The sequence below is a fragment of the Apaloderma vittatum genome, unplaced genomic scaffold (assembly GCF_000703405.1).
Source record: "Apaloderma vittatum isolate BGI_N311 unplaced genomic scaffold, ASM70340v1 scaffold5996, whole genome shotgun sequence".
NCBI classification, from domain to species: domain Eukaryota; kingdom Metazoa; phylum Chordata; class Aves; order Trogoniformes; family Trogonidae; genus Apaloderma; species Apaloderma vittatum.
In genome coordinates, this window is record NW_009719870.1 from 64,151 (window position 1) to 70,150 (window position 6,000).

Consider the following 6,000-nt stretch of genomic DNA (forward strand, 5'->3'; position numbering starts at 1 on the left):
CTTGAAAGGATATTTTTACGTCTTGCGTCATCTTGGTCTGCCAGGTAAATAGGAAGTATGCATGAAAGAAGTTCTTGCTAGTGGTATTTTGTTTTGTAAGAGCGCTTTCTTGATTTTGATAATAAAGGATGCTACCCTTATCTTCTATTTCCTGTTCAAATGACTTTCTATAATAACTTGGTATGCCAAAGTAGGCATATTGACAGTAACAAGGACCAATTCATTCAACCTTATCTCATTTCAAACCCTGTCTGACAATAAATGCGAACTTTCCACTTCTCCCTTCCAGAGAAGGGTGACTGTCCTCTGTCTAAAGATCTGTCGTCTTTTATCATTTTTCCTCAATTCATTATCTTTCTGCTAGCTGGACTCAGTCTTTACTCACTAAATTTTACATCAAGCTCACAGTTTCCAAAACCCACACCAACCCGTATCACTTATTGATCAGCTAATAAAGCTGATAAAAGTTCTTTCATCTTTGCAAAGCCTTTCTGACAGGCCACCAAAGAGACTGTTTTTGCAGCCAACAGATCTGCCTTTGCCTGCAGCAGCCAGCAATCAGCTCAGCAGCACAGTCCCACACAGCTTCCTCTGAACCACACCATCTGGGAATAAAAGAGCAGAGAGGGCTGCTGAAGGAATAGAGAGGGAAAGAAGAAGGAATAATGGAGGAAGGGAAACTGTTGGAAGAGAAAAATGGAGGAAGAGAGAATAAAGGAGACAGATAGGATGACCAGAAAAAAAGGCTAAAGAGTAGGAAAGGGGAAAAACTAAAGTATGCCCACTCTCAAGGCTGGAGGCTTTCTTCAGTTTAGCCTGACTGCTGCAGCTAGACCTATCCTTCACATGCATATTGAAGCTCTCAGATCACAGATAAAGTTTGGACTTTCTTGGTGCTCTGCAAAGGAGTTTATTTAGTGTTACTGTCGTAGCAGGTAACATTTTCTAGACTGTAGAGTATCTGAATAGAGGGGAGATAAAAAGAAAAATAACAAAAGCAAACCTCCTAGACTGCAAAATAATAAATGAATACAAGACTGCATTTCCTGAAGAGGATTCCACAGACTTGGAAACAGCTCCGTTTCCAGCTGAAAAAATATTGTAGCTACCTGCTTAAATTCACCTGTTTTTTTCTAAGTCAAGACTCTACAGATAGATGAGTGTCTTAATTGCCATGGACCTGGCTTGAATAACTTTGCTTCTGCTGGAGTAGCCACGGTCCGGCTCCTGCCCTTAGTTGCCCTTGATAGTTCTTTAACCCGAAATTTCCTTACCAAGAATTAAATGTGGCCTGTTTGGCTTATTTCAGGACATTTCTTTCTGCTTCACAAGCCATTTTCCCCGTATGTAACTAATCCCCTGACACGTGCTCTGCCGAGTGCTCTCCCTGGTCTGCAACAGGAGCTCTGTTCTCTCCCCATCGTCCCTGCAGCTTTTCCAGCTCTACATCTGCCTCCTGGCCTTCCCCATTGCTGCCAGGTAAGAAATCTGCCAGTGCTTAACCTCCTATCCCAACAGGGTCTGCATTTTGCAAGTTACCACTTAGAAGCACAGAATTATATGGAAAGAAGGGGTATGCAAGATCTATGGATTTCAGTCCACTCCTCAGACATAACTTTCTCTGAAGAGCGCTACTTGCCAGCAGGACATTGACGTAAAGTAAGAATTTCTCATCACAGGATCCCATGAAATCTGCTTTCCAGTGTCTGTACAGCTGACTTCTTGGCTAGTTTTGAGTCCTTCCTCTCTCAGATTGCTAAAGCAGCATCTTTTTTTATCAGTATGCCACACGCAAAATGGAGGTCCAACTGTGACTCAGTCTTATGACCTTACATGCCACAGATCTTTTCAACCCAAGAAGGGGTCAAGGCCAACATCAAGTTGGGTGGTAGATACAATATCTTTAAAGAGTTGGATGGGCCATGCAGAGGTACAATATCTTGCGCAGTGACTCGACTGAGATCTCAGGTCACTAGACACCCAACTCCTTTCTCTGATGTTAGCCTCTGTCAGAAAATGCAATTTCTCTTGAAACCATAGGTTCACATACTGCTGACCCAACAATGCCACAGTGTTAAGCGGTTTCCCTAAGGGGTCAATCAGTGTCTGTTTGGATTGCCTGGACAGAGACTCTGTTGCTTGTGATCTGGCCTTCATTAATTGAGAGAATCCAAACTCAACACAGTAGATCAAGACCTGGGAATCCCTATAAAAGAGAAACACTTGCCCTTCAAACCTGAGCCTGAAGGCTTGTGAAACAAAGGCACACATTAAGAGAGTATGATTAAAGAGATGCAAAGGCATGTAATAAAGGAAAATAACTCCTATATTTCACATCCCAGTCCAACCAAAATATGGAGACGATGAGATAAAATCATGCTGTTTACTCACTACTTGAAAAGCTCCGTTCTTCCTAGGTGCAGTTCACCTTCAGCTGGTGACACCAAAAAAAGGTGCTTCTGCGTTGCTCACCTGCCCCTTATTCTTCTAGGGCTCCCACAAGGGATTTCAAAAGCAAGATCGGTCACACAGAGCTGAGTGGCAGCAAGACTTTATATACGGGAGTAGGCAGAAAGGGAGCGTGATGTAACGAAGTCCTATCTTTGAGCCATAAAAGCCTGCCACGCCTCCCCCTCCCCGTCCCTGAAGAATTGCTGGCTCACAGGCCGAGCTGAGAACAGAGTGGTCAGGCACTTTCCGTGCTGTACTTTCTCACGGAAAAGAGAAGGGCATAGAGGGCGGAGAGCAAGGAAAGATCAGATTTGAATGGAGACAATACTTTGATGTTGGGTAGTCCCAGGAGTGGCCAAGTTGTTTCTTTCTTTTTCTTCCCGCATCGAAACATACTCTGCCCATTGCTGGGTCTGCCTGCGGCGCAAGCTCTGACAGCAGGGACACCCGCTGCATTAGAGGACTGTTGCCCTCGCACCCACCCTGGTGGGGGATATCCCATTCCCGCACTCTTCAAAGTTAGCTGATGCTGGAACACTGCCCAGCCCCACGCACAGAGGGAGGGAGCTCTGTGAAGGAGAGGGAACATGCATCCCATAAAAGGTGGTGTCCTGGACACTGACCTGGGAAGCGCTTGAGAGACATATCCTGTCCTCCATCAGAGGAAGTCTTGTAGCCTGTGAATGGAGAGGAAATCTCTCAAGGATGTACCATTGCTTTCCAAAGGGAAAATAAATTAATTTTCAACTTCCTTCAGGACAGTTTTGTTGATCTTTTACTGAAGGGCTTGCCTGACCATGAAAAGCCATGTTCGCATTAGTACATGGTGTAACTGATTCAGAGTTTATAAATTATTGGTCAAGTATATCTAGAATAGCTGTATAAAGGAGACACCAAGCCTAACAGAAGATGGGCATGTCTTCTCAGCTGAGGCAACTGGAAAAGGCAGGAGCCAGCCCAGGCTTTCACAAACTGGAATTCATAGTTACTGTCACCCACCAGCAACAGCACCAAGGTCTGCAGGATCATGCAACAGCAGCCAAACAACTGCCAACAGCTCATAGAATTGACATCCCGCACCAACAGGAACCTCCATGGCTTGCTCTTAGGTTTGGGTGTGGAAGGGAGATGTGGGAATGACTCTTACAAGCAGAGCTACTTGTGCAATGCATACAGAACTGGTGTCAACGGACTCAAAAGCAGGTAGATATCTGAGTTAGAGATCCTCTTCTAATTGCTAGGAAGGCTGTATAAGAGATTTTTTCCACATCTAGGACAACGTAGTTTTCTCTTACACATTTAACATTTGCTCACTCTATTTGCACTCCCCTGCAAATTACACACATGATGTCAGTAAACTACTCCCTCTTGTTCTGCTGCTTTGGAGGGCCTTTGGGGCTGTTAAGATCAAAACAGAAACAATTAACATTAAATTGTTTTGATTTCCTTATCCAAAGGATAAGAAACTTCTGGCTGGCATTTTTCAGTGTGACGACGACTGCAGCAGACCCCGTCCACCCCAAGGAAAGCTCCCCATTTGCTCAAGATGCAGCATGGACAGTTGGAATAGGCTAAACAAAAAAACCAAAGAGGATAGTTTGGAAAGCCTAAACACGCTAGGTGGGTGGCAGACCAAGCTCCAACCAAATTGTAAGCACAGAGGAGAATCACAACAGGTTCCCTTTGCTTATTTCTCCACTGATACTCATAGTAAGAAAAGGGAGAGACATGTGAGACTCTGTAAAGCTGCCTACCAAGTAACAGCCTCCTGTATTCACCACACCTACCGAAAGTTCCCCAAACTCCATAACCTGTCTGTAATGCCAAATTCTTAACTTCATCATCGCAAAAATTTTTCCTACTTAACAGCATCTTTAAGCTACTGTCAGGACCAGGGAGCCTTACAGGCCAACATGAGAAAAGCATTCATATTCCCACTCTAGAGACAGGGCAGCAGAGACAATCTCGCCAAGGGCTTCAGAGCAGGTCACTGCCTGGGCAGGAATAAGGAATCTTCCCCTCAGGTTCCTTTAAGCACGTTGCCAGACATCACCTCTGTTCCCTCTCACGTGTCTGAGCTCTACAGTAAATCCAGACGCAGTTGGCAGTGACAGGTGCAGAGCTGACAGTGATCTGACTGCACAGTGCCCGCAGCTCCCTGGGCTGCTGTTTTCCCTGTTTTTCACAGCATTGCTTTCTCCCCGGCTGTAAACAGGAAATGAATAAAACATGAAGGTAGCTCCCTCTCCTTGTGAAAAATGACAGCAGATTAGATTGCAGTGGAGGAGCTGGGGAGAAGTTCAAAGTGTTTGCTACTTAATGGAAAACTTGCAGATTGTTACAGAAAGTTGCTGGGTGACTAATTGCTGTTAAAGTCTAACCAAAACAAGAGGGCCCTAAAACCAGAGGAACCACGACTTTTCCCAGGAAAAGCCAAAATCCACTATACAGACCTTCACAAATCCTTTTTCCATTCTTCCTAAGAATCAGTGGGATGCAGAGATGTGAGGCTCAGAAGTTAGTCTGGGACATGAATGAAAACTGACCTAAGGCTCAGCCCCATGGAAATGTGTGTGCAGCTCCTGTAAACTTCACTTTGGGTGAGTCATGCTTCTCAGGAAGCCTCACAAATTCTCATCCCTTTCTCAGCAGTTTCTGCTGCAGGATCAGCTCTACTGCTCTCAGAGCAACAAAGAAACCTCTCAGCATAAAACACAGCACATCCTGGTAAGCAAGAGTCAGTCATACTGAGTTACCTTAGTATGGCAAGCTTTCCACTGGACCATTTAGCAGCTCCTGTCCCATAGCAGGGTCAGGGTTGCAATCTCTCAGACCCCTTATCCCCACTTGTCGCCCCACATCCCCAGGCCTGTTGGTGCCTGCCTCCCCACCACACACTGCAGGGCCACTCAGTTGATGTGGTTGTGGGAGTCAACCCGTCTCCAAGGGTTCTGCAGGAGCAAAGGGCCACAATTCACGTGCTGCATAGGAAGAATTTTCACTGAGGCCCTGAGAAGGCTTTATCTAAAGTATTAATTTGCACTGAGTGTATAGGGGCTACATACTTTCCACCTACACCTCCACCAGTCTCCAGAGGGCAAAACCCATCTCTGTGACAACAGCCAGAAACAAGAAGTTCATAGGCTGGGGAGCTCTGATTCACACCAGGACCCTCTTCCCTGCTGTGGACAAGTGATGAAGGTGCTCAGCAGCAGTATGGATAATTCATACTTCACTAGACAGTACGGTCACATATCGTGCCAGGCAGCTCATGCCATAAGTGAGAATCTGAACTCACATCTGTTTTCTTCAAATGGCTCTCAGCACCGCACACAACTCTGTTTGCTCTCCAGAGTGACAGCTTTAGGGAATAAATTGATTTTCCTTTCTCAAGATGTCATTCCCTGAAGTTCCAAGTACTCCTAGTCCTCCAGGCTCGCAGTTTAGTTAAGACTTGGGTAGTACAGTTAATTTCCATGGGGCCACTTGCAACCCAACAGCTTTGACCTTAAGAGGGAAATGCATGGTACATATTTAACCTTGGTAAAA